This window comes from Hylobates moloch, unplaced genomic scaffold (genome assembly GCF_009828535.3).
Source record: "Hylobates moloch isolate HMO894 unplaced genomic scaffold, HMol_V3 SCAFFOLD_9, whole genome shotgun sequence".
Classification (NCBI taxonomy): domain Eukaryota; kingdom Metazoa; phylum Chordata; class Mammalia; order Primates; family Hylobatidae; genus Hylobates; species Hylobates moloch.
Window position 1 is genome coordinate 93855569 of NW_026652284.1, and position 25571 is coordinate 93881139.

Sequence of the window (25571 nt, forward strand, 5' to 3'; positions counted from 1 at the left end):
ACCAAAAATATTTGTCTTTTATGTGAGATGGACAACAGTTCACATTTAATATTATGTCATATTTATATTTTGTGTTCCTTCTCTCATGGTATATAGTCCACAGTGATATTAACATTGACGTTTCATAGACCATCATGCTATGTTAATGGCATCATGCTAATTTAAGCTAGTGAACAGAAACGGTAAGTACTCTGGACGTGTAAGTGAGATTTACATATGCCAAAGCAAGAGAGATTAACTTCATAAAGTTTTCAGGGGCCTGCAATATTAATGAAGTTTTTAAATCACCAGTGGTATGAGTATACTGAAATGTCATCTTTAAAGGCAGGGCCAGACTGTTGCCTTTTCATGACCTACTACTAAGGGAACAACTTGGAATGTTCCAAGGAACAATTTAGGGAGCTTCTGTGGATTAGAAAGAAGTCTCTGGAAAGCCACAATAGGAGAGCATGGTAGGTAGAATTTCAAAAGAAATTCAATGGCCTTCAGTCTTATCAAATCTCCTCTACTTGAGTGTGGGTGGAACCTGTGAGTATGATGAACAATCGCTGCTGTGATTATGTTAAATTATATGTGAAAAGGTGTTTTGCTGAAGTGATTAGGTTCCAAACCCAAATCAGTTTACCTTAAGAAGATTATTCTTCGTGAGTCAGATCTGCTCGGGTGACACTTTAAAAGGAATGAGATTGTTTCAGGAGAAAGAGTTTCAAAATGTGAGAGAAATTCAACAAGAGGGAGATACTGTGTAATCGTCTTTGAAGATGGAGAGTACTAGATAGCAATCAAGGAGCTAAGATAGTGTGTCCGGAACTGGTTCCTTCCGGTAGGTTCTTGGTCTCACTGACTTCAAGAATGAAGCTGTGGACCCTCATAGGGAGTGTTACAGTTCTTAAAGATGGTGTGTCTGGAGTTTGTTCTTTCCAGTGTTCAGATATGTCCGGAATTTCTTCCTTCTGTGTCCGGAATTGGTGGGTTCTTGGTCTCACTGACTTCAAGAATGAAGCCGTGGACCCTCGCAGTGAGTGTTACAGTTCTTAAAGGTAGCGCATCCGGAGTTTGTTTCTTCTGATGTTCGGATGTGTTCAGAGTTTCTTCCTTCTGGTGGGTTCGTGGTTTTGCTGGCTCAGGAGTGAAGCTGCAGACCTTCGCAGTGAGTGTTACAGCTCTTAAGGCGGCACGTCTGGAGTTGTTCATTCCTCCCGGTGAGTTTGTGGTCTCGCTGGCTTCAGGAGTGAAGCTGCAGACCTTTGCGGTGAGTGTTACAGCTCATAAAGGCGGTGTGGACCCAAAGAGTGAGCAGTAGCAACATTTATTGCAAATAGCGAAAGAACAAAGCTTTCACAGTGTGGAAGGGGACCCCAGTGGGTTGCCATGGCTGGCTCAGGCAGCCTGCTTTTATTCTCTTATATGGCCCCACCCACATCCTGCTGATTGGTCCATTTTACAGAGAGCTGATTGGTCTGTTTTACAGAGAGCTGATTGGTCCGTTTTGACAGGGTGCTGATTGGTGCATTTACAATCCCTGAGCTAGACACAAAAGTTCTCCACGTCCCCACTAGATTACTAGATTAGCTAGGTACAGAGTGTTGATTGGTGTATTTACAATCCCTTAGCTAGACATAAAGGTTCTTCAAGTCCCCACCAGACTCAGGAGCCCAGCTGGCTTCACTCAGTGGATCCCGCACCGGGGCCGCAGGTGGAGCTGCCCACCAGTCCCTCGCCATTCGCCTGCACTCCTCAGCTCTTGGGTGGTCAATGGGACTGGGAGCCATGGAGCATGGAGCGGCGCTTATCGGGGAGGCTCGGGCTGTGCAGGAGCCCATGGTGGGAGGTCAGGGGGTGGCTCAGGCATGGCAGGCTGCAGGTCCTGAGCCCTGCCCTGCGGGGAGGCAGCTAAGGCCCGGTGAGAAATCGAGCACAGCAGCTGCTGGCCCAGGTGCTAAGCCCTTCACTGCCTGAGGCTTGCAGGGCTGGTTGGCTGCTCTGAGTGAGGGGTCCGCCGAGCCCATGCTCACCCAGAACTCACTCTGCCTGCAAGCGCCACGTGCAGCCCCGGTTCCCGCCCATGCCTCTCCCTCCACACCTCCCTGCAAGCTGAGGGAGCTGGCTCCGGCCTTGGCCAGCCCAGAAAGGGGCTCCCATAGTGCAGTGGCGGGCTGAAGGGCTCCTCTGGCATGGCCAGAGTGGGCACCAAGGCCGAGGAGGCGCTGAGAGCTAGCAAGGGTTGTGAGGGCTGCCAGCACGCTGTCACCTCTCACTGCTGGTGGGTTCGTGGTCTTGCTGACTTCAGGAGTGAAGCCACAGACCTTCGTAGTTAGTGTTACAGCTCTTAAAGTTGGCTCATTTGGAGTTGTTCGTTCCTCCTAGTGGGTTCATGGTCTTGCGGACTTCAGGAGTGAAGCCGCTGACCTTCACAGTGAGTGTTACAGCTCTTAAAGGTAGTGTGGACCCAAAGAGTGAGTAGCAGCAAGATTTATTGTGAAGAGCAAAAGAACAAAGCTTCCACAGCATGCAAAAGCGGACATGAGCAGGTTGCCACAGCTGGCTTGGGTGGCCAGCTTTTATTCCCTTATTTGGCCCCACCCACATCCTGCTGATTGGTCCTTTTTACAGAGAGCTGATTGGTCCATTTTACAGAATGCCGATTGGTGCGTTTACAAATCTTTAGCTAGACACAGAGTGCTGATTGGTGCATTTACAATCTTTTAGCTAGACAGAAAAGTTCTCCAAGTCCCCTACCCAATTAGCTAGACACAGAGTGCTGATTGGTGTGTTTACAAACCTTTAGCTAGACACAGAGCGCTGATTGGTGCATTTACAATCCTTTAGCTAGACAGAAAATTTCTGCAAGTCCCCACCTGACCCAGAAGCCCAGCTGGCTTCACCTCTCAATAGGAGCTAAGATCAACCCCAGGATGACAGCCATGAAGGAATGAGGTCTTTGTCCTACAACCACAATGAATTGGATTCTGTCAGCAGTCAGAATGAGCTTTCACACCTTTATTTCATCCTTAGACCTTGACATAGTTTGGATTTGTGTCTCCACCTAAATCTCACTTCAAATTATAGTCCCCAGTGTTGGAGGAGGGACTGTGTGGAAGGTGGGCAGGTCATGGGGGTGGACTTCCCCCTTGCGGTTCTCCCAATAGTGAGTTCTCACAAGGTCTAGTTGTTTAAAACTGTGTAGCCCCTCCCCCTTCACTCTCTTCCTCCTGCTCTGGCCATGTGAACATGTGCCTCCTTCTTCTTAGCTTTCTGCCACATTTGTAAGTTTCCTGAGGCTTTCCCAGCCATGCTTCCTGTATAGCCTGTGGAATTGTTAATCCTATTTTTTCCTAAATTACCCAGTCTCAGGTAGTTCTTTATAGCAATGTGAGAACAGAATAATACAGGCCCTAAGCAGAAACCAAGCCAGACGAAGTCCAGACCATGCCTAGACTTATGATCTACAGAACTGTGAGATAATAAATGTGTGTTAAGCAAGACCAACATCCAGTTTTTAATATGACACTATCCTTCAAAAAGATAACCAGGCACTTAGTGGAACATTGATTTTATTGAATCACTTCTATCCCAGAGGGGAAAACAATTATTCCTTTATTGTTCTTGACACCAAGGTTTACTTTTCCAAGTGCAGTTTCTCTACCAGGACAACATCCCCACAAGATCTCACATATTATAGACTCAGACCAAAGAACGTGTTTTATGGTGAAAGAGCCTTCCATTGAACCTGAAGCTATGCTTTTCACCTGATCATTTTGGGCTTATCATTTTGGTTGTTCAGCAGCCAGGGAAAGGAGTGAATAGATTTTTGGATTTTGCTAGAGTTTCAGCAACACAATACATCAGAGAGAAATATATCTGGAGCCCAGGAAATTAACTGAGGCAATTCTTGATGGAAGACCAGTGATAGCTCTATGCACACTTATGACAATTATTACCTGACAATGGCAGCTGCTAAAAGCTCTTTTTTCTCAGGGATCAAGGTCTGGGTAATTTTATCAGTCAAGTAACTGAGACCAGCTGAATTATTGCTAAGGGTGAGAGTAATATGGAATACTGTTTATAGTGAAAAAAAAAAAAACGAGATGACAATATTGGTTAAGGCCTAGGGAGCAGCTGCAACTCTGAGTATTTTAACTTAATCAATTGCCACTCTTAAATTTCTTGTAGAATGTGAAACGATCACTAACTCTGTGGGATATTGTACTTAATATAGGACATGAGATCTTAAGTGGTTCAAGGAGCGATGGCCTTCATTGACCCTTCTATCACAAACTTTACCATAGGTTTTTCTCCAGCATCATGGCACATTGCCGTGGGTATTTAACACACCTCTTGCTTTCTGAATGGAGCTCTTCTGCTACAGCTGCATTAGATGACTGTTGATGCCTACTCAGTCAAGCTGATGCATGTGTTTATGTTTAACTGTGGGGAGGTTGACAGTTCATGGGTAAACAGATGTTACCCTCTTTCATGTCTCAGGCTGATATGTATTTTATAGAGATTCTCATAGAGTTTGTAGGGGAATTGAGCCCCAATGGCCCATAGTGGAAACTTTTCAATAATGCTCTTCAAGACAACTTTTCCTCTTTCTTTGTTTCACTTCTTACATTCCTCCCATTTTGGTTCCTTCATGTCACTTCTCAAAATAAACACTTGCATGAGTCCTTGCCCCAAACATTGCTTTGTTGGGTGAACCCAAACAAAGGCAGCAGTGTGTCTGAGACACCCTGTATAAGAGGTGCTCAACAAATATTTGCTTCTTTGTTGCAGACTGCCTGCTAAAGTTTCTAAACTGGCTATTCATCTTAAGGTAGTTGTAGTCCTGGCTATCAGCAGAAATCAGAGAAAAAGAATAAAGTAAAACTTTAAAATATAAACCACAAAGCATGAGAAAAATCTTTCTGAACCCAAAACTTCAAAGTTTCCCTTGAAAAATAATATATTGCAGGGCCAGTACAAATTTTTAGCTAATTTACAAAATCTCTTGCCGTCAGACAAAAGGAGTTTATAGATCTTTTGATAATCTCTACTTTTCTGGTTCAAGGTGTACTTAAAAGCATAGCATGTATGAAAAATTACTTGAGTTCTATGCTTGGCTTCTTTCCTTCTATGGATGCCAGGCCATCAGAGTCATAACACATGAGAAACAATTTTTATTGACGTCAAAATTCTAGCTTAACTGTTTTATTTTTTGTTAAATAAACAAATCTATAGAATTTGTTAGAGAAAAGAATCAGGAGCCTAACTAATTTATTTCTCCTTTTCCTCAATTGTCTCTTTATATTGACTTTCTTTGGAGAAAAAATGAAAACAGGTACCACAGTGATTTCAATTGCTATATTATTAATAGCTTTCTTTTCTTTTAGGGGGAAAAAAGAAGAAAATACTATTTTAGGATGTCAAGGCCCTTGAGATATGGGTAAACTTTGATTTGTATGAGACTCTGTGGGTACACACAGCTATCACAGCAATACATTTCAAAGACTTTAAATGGATCTCAGTGCCCCAGAAAAGAATATGTGGTAGCTAATTTATGGCTAAATTTATAAAATAGGTGGATGGTGTTCTATCAATTTCTTTTCAGACATAACCAAAGAATAAGAATTATAGTAAGATAAACATAAACTTTAGATAAAAAAAATAAGGTTATAAGGTAATAACCCCAGAGTAACTCAGAATATCTTAATATATATGTAATGATGTAATGATAACAATCCAGAATATTTTGAATATAAGATCTATCAAGGATTTTAGGTGGAGGTAGTAGGTCACATTATATAGTTTTTTAAATATAGTTTCATTTGAACTTTATGTAATAATCTATGCTGCTTATTTCCTTATACACGGTTTTTACTTCATTCTCTACCTTTTCTAATACCTAGAACTCTAGTTGGAATGAAAAGGAATATTTATGTCATTTCAGTTCAATTTTACTACCATACCATGTTTCCATTATGGCTAAATCTATATTAATATTTTGGTATAAGTACCCTATTAGACATTAGAATAGAAGCCAATTTGGGTGTACTACATGATATTAAATGAAACATAATTTTAATGGAAACAACTATGAAAATATTTCAGTCCCAGAAATTTAATTAATAACTTATAAGCCTTGTCACTAACTTACATGGATAATAAAAAAAATTGAAAATGTAAAAACAAACAAATGAACTTATAACTTCCTTATATTTTCATTTAATTGTACTTATTTCATATTTTCTTTAATGGTAAAGTTAATTCATAATGTCATATACTTTATAAAGTTTATAAGATATGTAACAAAGGAATTATATCTAGTAGTACATTCTGACTTTCATGACTATTTGATCACCTGTTCAAACATGATAATTATTCAGATTTTAAAATATAAACTATGTTCAAAAATGATATATGTTCACTTTATGAATACATGAAAAAGATAAGCACTAAGTGAGATATGAATAAATTTGGATGCATCACATCATTGATCACAGATATGAAAGCATGGCAGTCTCATCCTGAGAGATGCTCAGTTACTTTCTAAGGATCATTCAAAGAGAAATCCCTTGTTTCAAAACGTATATAGTGGCAGAGCATGTCACCTTTCACAGAAAAGACTTGAAGAATCACTTCCAAAAATGGTAAGCTCATTCTCTCTGAGCATTTCCACAGTGAAAGACGACCCCCTCAAACAGAGAGAGGCCTTTTATTTCAAAATGAGAAATCACATTAAACATTTTTTCTCATTGGATTTTATAATATTTTCTGAGGATCAAATTTGGCACTGGCTAGATTTAAATTGAGTATATATATATATTTCAGGCACAGAAAGTTAATTAATAACTTATAATAACATAAGCTTTGCCACTAACTTACATGGATAATAAAAAGAAATATATCATTTGAAAATGTAAAAAAATAAACAAACTTATATAATATATTATACTTATATTATATGTATTATATTAAACCTATAAAGTTTTATGCTGCTTTCAGTGGAAAAAAATTTGAACAAAATTTGAAGGATGTAGTTTACTCTAAATAATTTGCATAGAATATGTATTTATGCTTTTAATGATTTTAACATATTTTATTTTCTATCATATTACCCATCAAAAAATAAAATTAACTTTTAATATTATTAATTTTATATTAATAATAATCATAGTAATTATGTTAATAACTCTACTCTTTCTTCTACTGTCAACTATGGAGAAATCTGTCTTCTACAGACCATATTCTAGTCAAATAGTTTAAGACTCTTCTCTAAAGAATTTAGGTTTCTAATCTGGGAAGTGAGGATTATATTTTCATACAGTCTTCCCCAGACAGCTGAGTGTAGTGGTTAAAGGCTTAGTGTCTGAGTAATGCATCTACTACTTGTTAAGTGCAAGGTAATCCCCTTGGACTTTAACATTTTCAGCTGTAAAATGGATGCAGTACTGCAATATTACTAATACCTACCACAAAAATTGTCAGGAATATGAAATGAGATATTATATACAGCACTTCACATTGTAACTGGCCCATATTGAATGTTAATAAATATTGTTATTTTTATTATCTTTACCTCTAAGCACTTCTGTGAATGCTACATATTAATATTTGTTAAATATTAATTTCAAAATTAATTAAAATTTAATTAAATTTAATAATTTAAATTTATAAATAAATATAAATTAATTTAAAATTCATATTGTTTTAGAAATATTTATTTTAAATTAAAATTTACATATTAATAAAAAGCTGTTAGTATGTAGGCAAAAGAAATCTCAGTAAATCGGTTTAAGGTAGTTGATTGCTACATATTATATTGAACAAAAATAATAGTGCAAGATAATTTTGTCGATCAGGCAACAATTTCTCCTCCAAATTTTTAACATGGAAGAAAATGATCAGATTCATGTATAGTGTCCCATAATTTATTTATGAATTGACAATATGCTGATTATCTTAGCTATCTTTTGTTCTGGCTCTATCTTTTAAGTGTGGACACACATTTGGGATTTTCTTGCTACGGGTGTGAGTAACCATATCAAACAAGGTAGCTATGTGTGAAGATTATAAAATTTGATGTAAGATAAACATACTAAGATTAGAATAAGATATGCCAGTGGGGTGGTCAGGTTGTTGCAGTCTCCGTACTCCTTAGTTTAGCAAGGTTTGGGTTCTTGTCCCACAACCAAGAATAATAAGGCACGTGGCCACCAGAGAGTGAGTAACGCAGAGTAGGCTTTATTAAGCAACAGAAAAGCTCTCAGTAGTGACAGAGGACTTGAAGAGGGTTGCCAAAAAGGGGGCTGAGTTCTGGGTTTTTATGTGACAAAAACAAGGAAATCTACTGTAGGATCTAACTTAGTGGGAAGGGTAAAGTTCCCCCTTGGGAGTGTTGCATCTGTGTATGCCTGGGTTTGGCCATAGTGACTCCATCTTGATTATTATGCATGAATTCCTAAGCAAAAACTTCAGGGGTCTAAAACCACAATCCTAATGGCATTGTAACTGGTTCGAGATCATTTTCAGAAGCCTTCAGTCCTTTTCTGCACCTGCGTGGGTGGGGTAAAGTCCATTCTGAACAAGCATCTTGGTATAAGAGGAAGTTCTTTTTTTTATTATTATGCTTTAAGTTCTGAGATACATGTGCAGAACATACAAGTTTGTTACATAGGTATACATGTGCCATGGTGGTTTGCTGCACCCATCAACCCATCATCTACATTAGGTATTTCTCTTAATGCTATCTCTCCCCTAGCTCCCCACGACTGGCCCTGGTGTGTGATGTTCCCCTCCCTGTGTCCATGTGCTCTCATTGTTCAACTCCCACTTATGAGTGAGAACGTGCAGTGTTCCTGTGTTAGTTTGCTGAGAAAGATGCTTTCCAGCTTCATCCATATACCTGCAAAGTACATGAACTCATCCTTTTTTTATGGCTGCATAGGATTTCATGGTGTATATGTGCCACATTTGCTTTATCCAGTCTATCATTACTGGGCATTTGGGTTGGTTCTGAGTCTTTGCTATTGTGAATAGTGCTGCAGTAAACATACGTGTGCATGTGTCTTTATAGTAGAATGATGTATAATCCTTTGGATATATACCCAGTAATGGGATTGCTGGGCCAAATGGTATTTCTGGATCTACATCCTTGAGGAATCACCACACTGTCTTCCACATTGGTTAAACTAATTTACACTCCCACCAATGGTGTAAAAGCGTTCCTATTTCTCCACATCAAGAGGAAGTTCTTAACCACATTTCCTCCTGCTAACTACATAACAGGGGTGGTGCCGGTGTAGTCCCTAAGACATTGTCCCTCTTCTGAGACCCTCTTTCTCTATCTCACTAACTAGCTCCTACATGCCCTCTCTCTCAGGGGCAGCCTAGAACTTAACTCAAGTGTAAAGAGTTAAATTAAGAGAACCTGGCCCAGATGCCAAGATGTAGTAGACATGGATATGCACTGCCAGTCCTGTATTACAGTTATTTTTTTTCTTTTACTCAATTTGGCTTCTTTCATTCAAAGGTGTTGATTCCCAACAAAGATCTTGCACCCTCCATTTCAGTGCCTGTTTCTGTATAACATAAACTAGAGCAGAGTAAGAAAGATATTTTCCTACTTACAATTGAAATAGCAGATCAATGCAATTTTTTTCCTTCTAAAGCCATTATGAAATATAGAAAACATACATAAAGATTAGAACAACTTGAAACCTTTGACAATTTATGGTAATAAAACCAAAGTAAATGAACTGAAATGTATAAAAAGATAACTCCTAATTATATTCTGAGAAAATTAGAAATTATTTAGCATAGGAGTCCTAAATGTCAATGTTATAGAGTGTTCATATGATAGGATATTATGTAGTAATTATTTATTATGTAATTGTTAAGTGTGTATTAAGTAGTTTTAACTTGACATTGTTATTTTGGCTGCTACATTGTTATATATTAATTTAAAAGTCAATTAAAAATTGGCTGCTACAAAGCCATAATTTCTCTGCATACAATTTGTTCAATGAGGTTTTTAAAACTAAGGGCAGAATGTATCTATATTCCTATTGTTTCATCTTTTTAAACACCAGTAGTCATCCTGTTGTTATTTTTTGTATATAGATTTTTGTCTTCTATTCTTCAAAGCTGTATGTTATCTGAAAATTTAATCATGTTCCATCAACACCTACTCTAAGTTTTTTGTCAAAATTATCTTACTGAGTAAAATTCAAAATTAGTCATAAACCAATGTCCCCAGAAATGTAGGGGCCCATTACTTCGTACTGTCTATCGAAGTAAGGTTATTCGACATGTTGGGGGTCCATCCAAATGTAAACTCTCGAGTTTATACTTCTTAAACTTATTCCATAAATACAGTGGGACTTAACAGAACAAAAAGAGAATGTTTATTTAATGATGGAATGATGTGTCAACAGATTCAAAGAATGAATGAAATTATTGTACCTTGAAGTATGATATATGAGAGATATATGGATATTTATAATACCCAGATTGGCATATAGATCTATTATAAACAATGCATGACTATATGAATAAGTGAAGATTAATAAACTTAATATTTAAGGTTGACCAATTGACTCATGGCAAATACATGTAGTTACCAAAAAAAAAAAAAAAAAGAGATATTTCTAGGGCAATTTTCTGTTTTTTCCCTTCTGGATTTTAAAAGTTAGTTTTCAGGATAATAGAATACAGCTTATACTTTAATCTACACAGAAGTTTTTTGTCTCCTTTTTGGTCTTTTTCTTTTTTTTTACTTCCTAAGTGCTTCCACGTTTCTCAGTCTTTAAAAACGTGGATTACTTTAATCATCTATGTATCTTCTTTCTTGAATTCAGAAACATGATCAAATTATTGTTATTCTATGAGATCTCCTTACAATTTCTCATTCATTTTAGAGGAAAATGCATTCTTATTTTCAAAACTACTCATAGACAGTTTTGCATGGATAAGCACCAAAGTTACTTTACTTTATGCTTTTATTTGAATTTCTTTTTTTTTCTCTACCTCCTAGGGCTCCTCATCGTTTCTGCTTTTAACGTAATTATGGAAGACAGTAGATTTTTTTTATTATCTAAAATAATTTTCCCACTGTTTCATACTTATTGATTCTCATACTTTAAAAATGCCCTTTTGGAAATCAATACTTTGACCTTGACATATTTTTGAGTATTAAAAATATCTTTCTTCAGTTTCATTTTCTTTGTCTTGGTTTTAACTAACTGACCTAAAATTTATGAAAAGAAGAATTAAAACTTTTTCTGTGACATATTTTTCTTAATGATTTTCCATTATTTTACTCAAATCATGGCATAAAGATGACAAGAAAACCTGGGATTTACACTACATGGTGTTTCATGTACTTCAGGTTAGAAGAGCATCTTCTAAATTTTCAAATTCATTACACTATATACTTTTTTTTTGCCATCCTGCTCAACCATTCCCTGAACTCACCTTCCCAGTTACTTGTTCCTATCCCCATATTATGACTCCCATTCACTAAATTCTCCTTCTGACCATGTTAATATATTTTTGGGATGCTTTCTCCTCTTATTTTCCAGTCTCTTTCATTTATACATTTTAAATATTGCTTCAAAGGTCTATTCCACTATTGCATTTTGCATGATTAACTATATCTATTTTTTTCTAAGTTTGTATGTTGTACATAAATATAATTTATAATAGAGTAAGTTGAATGTATTAATGTTTCATTTGCTCTCATAATGTTACATGTGTTCTCCTCTCTCTTCTCTTATATAAAATTGTTATTTCTCATAAGCTTTCCTATTTCCACTAAGCAAAATTAACTATTTGATCTTCAGCATCACGGAATGGCTAAATTGTATTTGTCTCATATAATGGAAGTCATTCTAAATAATGTTTAACATTTTAGTATTAAATAATTACTAGTTTTTAAGTAAAGAATAAGTAGATATCTAAATAGTCACTGATATTAAGCCTTTGCTTTGCTATTCATCCTTCTTTTACTAAAGACACCAGGATAAGAATGTGGTTGGAATTAAGTTATTCACTTAAAACCTGAGCTGTAATCATCTTGAGATGTCTCATTATACCTTACTAAGACTAGTAAGATATCTACCAGATAGTAGTGTTCAATAAATATTTGTTAAACTTATTTCAAATAAAATTGAAATAAAATTTGAATGCCATTTGTTTCCAAATACTAGTCATAGAAAAAGTAATTTTAAGAATAGAAAAAATATAAATATGTTTTAAATAGTTTCTAACAAAATTTAAAAAGTGAAATAGAGAATTAGAATGATTTCTTTAAACAAAATAAAACATTTGTCTGTCATGATATTATTTTCTGTTTGTTCCTTTTGATTTTTCTTCCACTGTTTTTCCTTTTCTGTTCCCCAGGGGGTTATTTGACACATCTTTTAGTAAACATTTTATCTCTTTTTTTATAGGTTTTTAGCAGATGTTCTGTAAAGGATCAGATAGTAAATAGTTTAAGCTTTGTAGAACATACATTCTCTGTTGCACTTACTACATTGTGCAAGCATAGCAAAAAAAAAAAAAAAAAAAAAAACAGCCACAGACAATAAATAAATAAATGGGTATGGATATGTAAAATTTAAACTTAATTACAAAAATAGATGGAGGATAGATTTTAGTCCATGGGCAGTAATTTGACAACCACTATCTTCTAGGGAGTACAATCTACATATGCAATTTATTACAGAATGCTAGTGTCAATATGGACCACTTCAAATAGAAAGTGCATATCTTGTACTTATGTTATGATATTTTAGTCCTTTTATCTTCTTCATCTGTGATATAGTTGCATTAATTATTATGCTTAAATTTTGAGAATATCAGAACTTCAACATTATGCTTCAACATTAAAGCATAAGTGAAGTGAGGCTATTGATTTCTAAGGGATTTTTAAAACTAACAAATAAATAAACATGGAACAAGGGGGAGACTATTTTAGACAATATGTAAAAATAAAAAATGAAAAAGAAGATCTACTCTCTTTAATGATTATTTCAAAAGCCGAGAACTTGATGAGCTATAACAGGCAAGGGGAAAAGGGAATTCAAATAAAAGCAATAAAGTGTCCTTTTTAACTGTCCTAAAAGGTTTTTTGCGGTACTCTTCATTACCCTTCTGTTTCTCAGACTTGATAATACCTATTGATCTATTTTTAAGTAAACTGATTTTTTCCTCTGTCATATCCATTCTGCTATTGGCTCCATCCAGTGTGTTTTAAAATTTTGATTATTGCATTTTTTTCAGTTCTAAATTTCCATGATTCTTTTATCTGCTATTACTTTTTTGTTGTTTCTTTTAACTTTTTTCAAGAGTGTTTGTAACTACTTGTTAGAACATTTTCATGATAGAAACTTTGAGATTTTGTCAAAGATCTCCACCCTCCTTCCTTCATCTTTCAACATCTGTGTGATCTCAGTATTGCCATCTGTTGGTTGCCTTTTTTTTCCTTGAGAGTTGAGAGTTTACTTACTTGCAATGATGAGTAATTTTGGACTGTATCCTGGACATTTTGAGTACTATAAGTATCTGGTTACTATTTAAGTCTTCCTTTTATTTCAGGCATTCAATATGTTCTGAACAAACATCCTAGTCCACTTTGTGGTTAATGTCAACTAAATTTTCACAGCCTTTGCAATACTATTCTGGTCTGCCCTACTTGCATGCTACTCAGACACCAATCTGAAACCTGCATGGTTTTCCACACGATAATTCAGTTATCAAATATTTTTTTCTGTTTTGTTATATGGTTGGTTTAATATATAGACTGCTCTGAAGTCTTCTCAGCACTTCATAAACAGATTTAAAATATCCCTGTCTCTAATTCTATCCCCTCTGAATGGGAGATAGAATTCCTTCTACAGTTTTGTTGTGAGAAAAAGGTGCATTGTCTCTTTTTTTTTTTTTGAGACGGATTCTTGCTCTGTCGCCCAGGCTGGAGTGCAATGGCATGATCTCGGCTCACTGCAACCTCCACCTCCTGGGTTCAAGCAATTCTCCTGCCTCAGCCTCCTGAGTAGCTGGGAGTACAGGCACCCACCACTACGCTTGGCTAATTTTTGTATTTTTAGTAGAGATGGGTTTAACCATGTTGGTCTCGCTGGTCTTGAAGTCCTGACCTTGTGAACTGCCTGCATCAACCTCCCAAAGTGTTGGGACTACAGGCATTAGTCACTGTACCCAGCCTCTCTCTCTCTACATATATTTTTAAGGAGAGAATGGTGGACAGAACTCTGATCACCATCTCCATGGCTGCAATGTCTGATGGAGGAATCAAGAATGCTATGTGTACGGTGTGAATAGTGGTCTATTTGCCTAGTTACCATGCTGTGAATTGTGATGCTGCCATCCTATTGCAGGGCATGGATGAAAGCTTAGTCTCCATTTATAATCCTTGTGGTCGAAATAGAGAACATCACTTCACTGTTGTAGGATAAAGAAGACAGAGCTCTGCTCTCAGTCTCTGCACTTGATAAGAAAGGAGAGCAATACAGCTGGTTTTTTTCGTTTGTTTTAATCTTCACCCAGAGCAAGATGGTCAAAATATTTCTGTCCTCATTTGTGTGTTTTGTCTTACCCTATTGATGTTTGTTAGTAGTAGACTTCCCCAGGACCCAAACTGGAATATTTACAAAGTAACAAAGAAAGAAGAAAATCTTAGAATTTACTACTGGGTCACTTCTTAAGTCCTGTAGTTCTTAGCATCTCCACCCTCCTTCCTTCATCTTTCAAAGCCATTAGTCAATTGCTTATTGAATTTTCTCCAAGACTTTTTATATAGTGAGAGGAATACGGTGAATCTACTTACTCTGTAATTGCCAGAACTAAAACTAGGAGGTTATTTTTGATGTTTAAAGAGTTATTTTAGTTCAGTTGTCAAGTTGGGAGCCAGACAAGAATAGGTTGACATGAGAGAGGGAAATAAAGAAAGAATATAAATATAGACATATAATTTGACAAATTTGGCAGCGAAGAGAGGCAAAAAAAAGCCAAGGTAATAGTAGAGGAGCACATAATTTCATGGATGGGCTTTTTTTTTTTTCCCCAGAGAAGTAAACATCAGCCTATTTAAATAATGATGATAATTAGTCTGTATAGGCACCATGGGCTAAGAAGCACACCCCAGACAGGAGGTTTGTGGTTTTATTTGCATTTACCTGATGATTAGTGATGTTGAGTAACATTTCATGTAAATGTTGGCTATGTATATGTTTTCTTTGAAGAAATGCCCAATAGACATGATCTCATTTGTATGTTAAATCCAAATAGTCAAACTTATACAAGCAGACAGTAGAACAGTGGTTGCTAGGGGTGGACAGGGGAAAATGGGTAGATATTGGTGAAAGACTACACAGTTTTAGTTATGCAAGTTAAGTAAGTTCTGGAGACCTAATATATAGCTATGTAACTGTTGTTAACAATAATTTGATGTATATTTCAAAAATTTTAAGAAGGTATATCTTAAGTGTCAAATAAAAAAAGAGATTAAAAAGGAAATATGTAGATAATGGATATCCTAGATGGCAGTGATCATTTCACAATACATACATGCATGTCAAAGCATTAAGCTATTTGCCTCACATATATATAATTTTTATTCATCAATTATACCTCAATAAAGCTATTTTTTTTTAAAGTGCAGTCTTGGAAGCTGGACTGCATGAGTTCAAATCCTGGCTACCCATGTTACCTTGAGCAAGTTAAATTACCTTTATAATTTTCAGATTATTCATCTATAAAATGAGGATATATTAGTGCTCATACTTGATTATTAAATATGCTAATGCATGAATGTGCCTTGTTAATCTATTGTCTCTCACCTTTAAAATCACCCATCTATGCTGTACAGCAGCAGTTTGTTTCAATAGTAGGTATTAATTTCAGTTTGCAGATTTCTTGGCACTCCTATAATCAACTTTTTATAAGCACTCCTATAATCAACTTCATAGCACACTATTAGAGATACCAGCACCAGCTGGCTGGAGCTTCTTAGAACTAGGACACCCATCTCTATATGATCATCTCCAAGATCCCAAGGCAACGCCTCCGGTTAGGCAGTATCCTCTCTGCAGATGTCTGGATTCTGCTTTTCTGACTCCCTTCTCCAAGATTTAAATTTTAATAGTTTCAAAAGTTCTGCTTTGTTTCCCTAAATGTTGTTTTAGAAATGCGTTGTTTGATTGCACTTTATTTCCTTTTGGATATTTTAATTTCTTCAACATTGGTTGAAAAATTACTTATATTCAATTATTTCTGTTAAAATAGCAGGGTAGTTGATGTTCTTCTGATAGTATGTTTATTGATATGACATAGAAAGTATTCAGAACATAAACTTCTTAAACATGTTAATTATTATTGTGCTCTAATTACAGCAGAAAGATTTCAGAATCATGGGGAAACTAGGTGGTTGAGTTGAGGAATATAAAGCACAGATTATTGTGGGAATGCCTACAAGGAGAGAATATATGATAAGGAGTGTTTACCACTTATATTATCAATGCAAATAATATCAAGGATCAGAGAGGAGACACACTGTCATTTGTCCTTAACTGTCTAATCAATTAGTCTCTGAATAGACAACTTTATTTCTAAGCAATGGGGATGGTTCACAAAAACGCTACAGTTTTCAGGGCCCTGACATCTTGATGCTGAGGACAACTATAGTTCTGGCCTGAAAAGCTAGTGGCTGTGCTTTAGATCCCTGAGCTCAGTATTAATTAAGAACAAAAACAAATACTATATATAAAAATAACAGGGTGTTGTTTTTCACATGTAAAATTAGGCCCCAAAATGGATTATACTCAATGCCAGCTAAGCTGTAGTAAAATAGTCATATCATTCATTGGAGATAAAAATGTACATTTGTACAATCTTTCCAGAAAGCAGTTTTGAAAGTATGCATCAGTGATTTAGAAACAAACCTTTTATACTGAGTAATTCTAGAAATTATTAGTAGTAATGTATTATGAAGAAATAATCACAGTTGTAGTCAAAATTTTGCATAAAACCTGTTGAAATGAGAAGAATATCTGTAGCAGAAAAATTTTAAAAAATCTGCATTCTCTTACTAGGGGAATATCAAATTATGCCTTATAAATTATGAGGCACCAATGTGATGGAATAGTATTGAGATATTGAAAATGATGGTTCAATTGATGCAAAAATTATCAACAAAATACTGGCAAACCGAATCCACCAGCATATCAAAAAGTTTATTCACCACAATTAAGCTTCATCCCCATGATGCGAGGTTGGTTCAACATATGAAAATCAATAAATCTGACTCATCACATAAAGTTAACTGAAGACATAAACCATATGATTATCTCAATAGATGCAAAAAGGCCTTCAAAAATTCAACATCCTTTTATGTTAAAACTCTCAAAAAACTAGGTATTGAAGGAAACATATGTCAAAATAATAAGTGCCGTATGTGACAAACTGGCCAACCTAGAATTGGAAATTCTGGCCAGGGCAATCAAACAAGAGAAATAAATAAAACGTATTCAAATAGAAAGAAAGAAAGTCAAAATATCTTTGTTTGCAGATGACATAATCTTATATTTTGAAAACCCCATCCTCTCAGCCCAAAAGCTTCTTAATCTGATAAGCAACTTCAGCAATGCCTCAGGATACAAAATGAATGTGCAAAATCACTAACATTCTTATGCACCAAGAACAGGCAATCCAAGAGCCAAATCATGAATTAACTGCCATTCACAATTGCCACAAAAAGAATAAAATACCTAGAAATACAGCTAAACAGGGAAGTAAAGGACCTCTTCAAGAAGAACTACAAAGCACTGTTCAGAGAAATCAGAGATGACACAAAGAAATGGAAAAACCATTCTATACTCATGGATAGGAAGAATCAATATCATGAAAATGGCCATACTGCCCAAGGCAATTTATAGACTCAATGCTATTCCCATTAAATTGACAGGGACAGGGTGCAGAGAAATTAAAGGCAGAAAAAGGCAAGTCCCCAGTGAAACCCAACCTTCAAGCTGAAAGCCTGAAACTGTGGCCCAAAGTGAGAACTGGTATCCCTGTTTTCCCGCTTGAATGTTGCCTTTTCCTAAACCACCCACAGCCTCGCCCTGTGCCATCTGTGCCTATAAAAACCCCAGACTCGGCCAAATGATGGGACTATGTCTGGACATCGGAGAGAAGTGGCCTGACTTCAGAGGGACAGCTTGATGGTATAACTTCAGAGAAGAATCCAGCTGAAAGTGGCCAGACTTCAGGGAAGATTACCTACCTGCCCCATTCCCTTTTAAGTTTCCCTTCCCACTGAGAGCCACTTTCATCAACAGTAAAATCCCCTGCATTTACCATATTTTGTGCTGCCTAATTTTTTCTGGATGCCAGACAAAAGCTCAAGAGCCACAAGTGCAGATACAAAAGGCTGTCACACTGGCCCTTTGCCCTTGCTAGTGGAGGGCAGTCACCCTATGTGACAAGGCAAATGGCCCACTGGGCTGTTAACGCTCAAACTGTCCATGAATGGCAGAGCTAAAAGGGCACTGTAACACTCCCTCTGGGGCTTTGGGAGTCACTGGTACTGCTGCCTGGCTGCTGCTGCAGGGCCTGCATGGAATTCACTCCTGTCAGTGCTAAAGCATCCAGCCAATTCCTGCACCCACTCACCTGCATGCTCCCTCCTGCGAAGGGTAGAACACAGCAGGACCAAGTGAGTAGAATTTGATCCTGCCCGCACCGAAGTGGCCAGCCGGTTCCAGCCCTTGTTCACTCCAGTTCCCACACTTGTTCACTTGGGTGCTCCCTCGCACAAGAAGTTGAGAGCAGAGAGCTGAGTAAATGAGGCACCCCTGTCACGAGTCCCTAGAATGGGTCAGGGAAATATTCTGCTTCAAAACTACCATTGACATTCTTTACAGTATTAGAAAAAACCTATTTTAAAATTCATATGAAACAAAAAAGAGCCTGAATAGCCAAGGCAAGCCTAAGCAAAAAGAACAAAGCTGACATAAACAAGCAATGAGGAAAATATTTTCTATTTAAAAAATGGTACTGGGAGAACTGGCTAGTCATATGCAGAAAATTCAAACTGGACCCCTTCCTTACACCATATATAAAAATTAACACAAGATGGATTAAAGACTTAAATGTAAAACCCAAAGCTATAAAAACTTTAGAAGAAAACCTAGGCAATATTATTCAGGACATAAACATGGGCAAAGATTTCTTGACAAAGATGCCAAAAGCAATTATAACAAAAACAAAAATTGACAAATAGAATCTAATTAAACTAAAGAGGTTCTGCATAGCAGAGGAAACTATCAACAGGGCAAAACAGAAAACCTACAGATTGGGAGAAGAGTTTTAAAATCTATTCTTTTGACAAAGGTCTAATATCCAGCATCTATAAGGAAATTAAACAAATTTACAAGAAATAAAAAAACATGAAAAAGTTGGAAAAGGACAGAAACAGACACTTCTCAAAAGAAGACATAATGCGGCCGGGCGCGGTGGCTCAAGCTTGTAATCCCAGCACTTTGGGAGGCTGAGGCGGGCGGATCACGAGGTCAGGAGATCGAGACCACGGTGAAACCCCGTCTCTACTAAAAAAAAAAAATACAAAAAAAAAAAAATTAGCCGGGCGTGGTGGCGGGCGCCTGTAGTCCCAGCTACTCGGAGAGGCTGAGGCAGGAGAATGGCGTGAACCCGGGAGGTGGAGCTTGCAGTGAGCCGAGATTGCGCCACTGCACTCCAGCCTGGGTGACAGAGCGAGACTCCGTCTCAAAAAAAAAAAAAAAAAAAAAAAAGAAGACATAATGCAGTCAACAAACATTAAAAAAAGCTCAACATCACTGATCATTAGAGAAATGCAAAGCAAAACCTCAATGGGATACCATCTTATACCAGTCAGAATGGTTATTACTAAAAAGTCAAAAAACAGATGCTGGTGAGGTTGTGGAGACAAAGGAATACCTTTACACTGTTGATCGGGGAGTACATTAGTTCAAGGATTGTGAAAGACAGTGTGGTTATTCCTCAAAGTCCAAAAGGCAGAAATACCATTAGACCCAGCAATCCCATTACTGGGTATATGCCTAAAGGAATATAAATTGTTCTATTATAAAGTTTCATGCACATGTATGTTCATTGCAGCACTATTCACAACAGCAAAGACATGGAATCAACCTAAATGCCCATCAGTGATAGATTAAATCAAGAAAACATTGTACATATATGCCATGAAATATTATTCAGCCATCAAAAAGAATGATATTTTGTCCTTTGCAGAGACATAGATGGAGCTGGAGACCATTTTTCTTAGCAAACTAACACAGGAACAGAAAACCAAATACCATGTGTTCTCACTTATAAGTGGGAGCTAAATGATGAAAACATGTGGATACATGTGGGGGAACAACACACACTGGGGCCTGTCAAAGGGCGGGGGATGGAAGGAGGGAGAGCATCAGGAAGAATAGCTAATCGATACTGGGCTTAGTATCTGTGTGATGGGATTATCTGTGCAGCAAACCACCATGGCACATGTTTACCTGTGTAATAAACCTGCACATCCTGCACATGTACCCCTGAACTTAAAATAAAAGTTGGAAATTAAAAAAAGAATAATTATGGTTTCCCAGATCAAATAATTTTATCATAAAGACATCTGGATCTATCAATCTATCACGTATCATCTATAAAACTAATCACATCCATACACACACAGAGTCTAACATATAAAAGAAAAGATAAGAATGGCCATCTATAGTTTTTTGGGTATCTGAAATTAAGAATTCTTTTTATTTCATTGTTTTTACTTTTTTCTAAATGTTATCTATTGAACCAATATTACTTGTATGAGAACAAAAACAAAAATAAATAAAAATTAAATGTATGTATATGTAACTCACTCTTCTCAGGAAAAACAGCTGAGAATTTTAAATACAAAGGTCATAATATATAGAAATATTGCAAGCTTCTTACTGGTGGTACAAAGTACTATTTTCCAGTTCTAAATTTCTCAACTTCCTCTACTATATAGCAATGATAAAATAATTTAGAAAATGATGTATATCATTTAGATGAATGGATTAATGGAAGAAAGTAGGCTATTTAGTTCGTTATTTTTAATCTTATTTATTATATAATTTTTTTGCATAAAATTTATAAGTAAACCCTAGCCAAAATATAACTAGCTATGATTATGGCAATTATAGAAAATGAATAAAAATAAAGAAATCAACAAACATATTACAGTAGATGACAGGATATTCATCTATTAAAAATCCTCATCTGAATTAGGTAAAGTGATAATCTAAGATTGTTGATTGTTATCTTCGTTTGCAAAGGGTGAGACTTCTGTAAAATGTCCTGTCTATTTCTTCTTGGTAAAGCCTATTCAATATGTTTTTTCTTATGTCTGGATGAATTCTTATCTTTCATAAACAGAATACCACTGATACGTATCTGAAGACGATTTCTCTATTGCAGAGCTATCAAATACAATTTTTGCATGTCTCATTTCTTGAGGGACTTGTTTTCTATTGTGTTACTTCTTTTTTTTAATTTTGCTTTTCCCCAATACCATACCAACATCACTGTGTCTCTTCGTATTTGTTTATGATGTCTTAGATTTTTTTTTAAATTAAGATATCAAATTTGGAGTTAGTCAAGATAAATACATTCTGGAGATCTATTACACAGCATAGTGCATATAAACTATGAATAGTGTATGCATTCTTAAAATTTGCTAAAGGTAGACCTTATGTTGGGTGTTCTTAACATACACACAGACACATGCACAAATAATTATAAAGGTGGAAGAAGAAAACTTTGGGAAGTGACGGATACATTCATGCCCTTGGTGGTAAATACGTGGCCATGGATATATACTCATCCTTAAACTCATCAATATATATAGTAAATATGCACAGAATTTGAAGGTCAATCATCCCTAAATAAAGTAGTTTAAAAAATAAAAATACATTTAAAAATAAATCAAGTTTGGTTGTTGTACAACAACTCTAAGGTAACAGTTCTTAAAAAAATGAATTTTTAAAACTATGGTGAAAAAATAAATAGAATAGTATAGATATGTCTATTTTTTATTTTATACTTCTATCCTGTTTTTTCTCAGAAATGATTTCAGGGTAATTAAAAAGAAACAAATAATATACAGGAAGATGACTGGGATGAAAAACTATAACAAATGTTGGTACACACATAGTTATATTTGATCTATGTGAGTTTGGACTTTTGACTAAAATTCAGAAATATACGTTATTTCAAAAAAGGAAAATTATGAAGAGTAGGCACAGGACTTTTATATGTGTGGATATTAATACATCGTGATGATAAGATACAATTTAAAGGGGTGAACACGGTAGAAAACATCTTGTTATATTTCTGTATTATATATGTTATTAAATGCCAAACAACATTAGGGAGAGAATATTTTCACCATATTCATAACAGCAGATTGCAAAAATGTAGGGTCAAGGTATTTTAGTAATTAGAGACCAGACTTACCTGGAGATCTGCTCTGTGGTTCATTCAACTAAAAAGTAGATTATATTAATTTGTTTCATATTTTATTGGCAGTTTCATTTTTGTGATGATCAAAGCAATGAGAAATTGAACAGCTATCATTTAGTTTGGACAAATAAAGATACATTCGATTCCTTAGTAAAATAATGGGGATCTTGAAAGAAAATAGTTGTATCAGAAAACATTTACTAAGGCAGGATAAAAGTATGATTTCTACTTAGATGGCAGAAGTAGATTGCACAAAGATTAATTTCTATAAACTGAAGGTGAAAGATTATTTCACATGATCTGTATTTGTAAAACGGACAAATAGGCACTCTTACAAACTTACAAAATGAGTTGTAAATCTTATGGAACATCTAATGAAACTCCAGTGATTAATTCAATGTCCTCTAATTATTATAGAGTTTGAAATACATTTATAAATATGAATGGATGGTAGGAACTTAATCAGAAACAATAAGATAGAGTGACAGGGATATATATATAAGCATTATTCAAAATAAAGCTAAGAAGCAGATAAGGCTTGCAATTTTTCCAAAGACAATTCAAATTCCTTTAGAAAACATTTTGATAAAAAGTATATACAGCAAGAATTCACTAGTAGCCTAAGATGTGTAGGAAAATGTCTTATTTATTTCTAATTAAGGGAAATGTCCTATATATTTCTCCTCTTCCCATAAGGAGATTAAAAACATTATATATTCCCATTCATTAGATGAGGCCTGCTGTGTCTTCCTGTGAAAGGCATTTACTTCCCCTCCTCTGTGATAACAGTAGGAGTGTGACACTTCTTTGGCCAGTGAACATGATCACAAGTGAAGGTATGGTGACTCTGAGCAGAAACGCTAAGAGCCATCACTTTGTTTCGACAGCTCTCTTGTTCTTTTACCTCTGCTATAGACTTCGCTGTATATGGAGGTTTTTCCTTCAGTTTGGATCCTGAAATGAGGACAAATAGAGGAGAGTGAAATGACCAGATCTACAGCTACCATGTAATTCATCAAAGGCACAATCCCTTATTTGCATAAGCCATTGTCATTGTTGAGTTGCTGTTACCCAATTTTATATTATTGTTTGATTATGTGTAATATATATGTATCATAAAAATAATAGAAAACAAAACTATCACACTCAATATTATTCCTGTCTTCTGACTAACAAGATGTCTAGATTGAGATATGATAGAATATACATTAATACGAGAATAGTCTCTTGGTAAGTGAGGAGCTAGTTATTTTGAAGTTCATTGGTGAAAGAGAAAAATAAAATCCTAAATTCTGCATTGAAGATATTTCTCTGATTTTTTTAAAGGAGGAGGTGGGTTATTCTTAAATTATATACTAGGTGAAGTATATATATGAGCTTATCATGGATATTTTGTGGTTATATAATTAAAAATATGTAACTTAAGAAAGGGACATAGGATAAATTCATAGAGAATTATTAAGCCACATTTATCTCATTTTCTTTGAGATGCAGTTATTCAATTTGTCAATAAAAATAAAATCCAAAGTGTAGCTGAATTTCAGCAAAGCATATGGCAAAATTTTTACATTTGTAGGTATTAAACACTAATATTATTTAGCAATTTCCCAAAAGTTTAATTACTCTACTCAACAACTGATTAGTGAATTTGTATACTGTCATTTAGATCTTAGCTCGGTGCTCACCTTCTGAGAAAGTCCTTCCATAACCATCCACTCCTCACTTATCTCACCCACTGTTTGCCACATTACACTATTTACATATTTATTCCTGGCCTCTTTCTCTAGACAGTGAGCTACAAAATGGTAGAGATCTTGCCCATTTTATTTAAGTACATTCTTGGCATCAAGGACAATAATAGAAAATGGGCTGCTCAATACGTGTTTGTTGTGTGGTTGTGTAGAAGGAAAGAAAGTAATAAAGAAGAAAGCTAGGGAGAGAGGCACCATATACAGAAAGGTCCTTGGTTAGCCTCTGATGAAAATGATCATGGTGAGGATGACAATGATATCAGCAATGATAACTAAATCAACACTGGAAAATATCTATGGCTTTTAAAAAGAACTAGGAATGGTTATAAGTTCCAGAGTGACAAATGCCAAGTGCCACAATTAGCAATTGTGTAACAAATGGTATTTCTATGCCTTTCTGTAGTGGTTAACCTTTATTGAGAACAGTGTATGTACCAGGTGCAGGTAATACAGAGATAAGAATGTGTTAATTGATCTCAAGGAGGCTTAGGAAAACAATCTCTTCCATAACTGTGGAGGAAATTAGGAAGGTCAGAACTCAGTAGCTGAATAAAAATAAATGCAAACAAATACAAATGCTATGTTTCTAGACAAACAACTCAGAATGCTGTGGCAATTTTCTACACAAAAGATTAAAAACATAAAACTTGTTCCTTTCTCAGGTATTTGGTTAATCATTGAAATACATTTTATATTCTTTTTAATATTGAAAATGTGTCATATAAAATATTCATTTTCTTTAAAAGTAATATTTAACAAATTTGGCAATAAGATTATTAGGCCAAAGATTTATTAATTATTCAGGATACTGTATTTGTTGCTTACTGTGCATATATGACTAATAGAAAAATTACTGTAATCACAACTAAATTGATGTCCTTGACCTAAGTATGGTATTAGAGTTAAAAAATTACTATGTTTAAATTCAACTTAAAAATCAAACATTTCATTAATGTTCTTAATCAAAATATCCTATTATATTCATTATTACCTGACAGTCAAATAATGTGTCCAAGTTAGAAAATTTGATATTTAATGCATGTTTAATTCTATTTAATTCAAAGTACATGAATAGTCAGTATATCCAATGAATCATCACTCTAGTATAACACAAATTTATGCATTTCTCTATTTCAGTTAATTAATGCTTATATAAGGCAAAGCAGTTTCAGAGGTTGTTTATCATAGTTTAGATTTTAGAACCTCAGTTCTAAACGGAATAGCAAACACACACATGCAAAAAAAAGAAAAAGAAATAGCAGTATCACAGTCAGCATAAAAACAGCC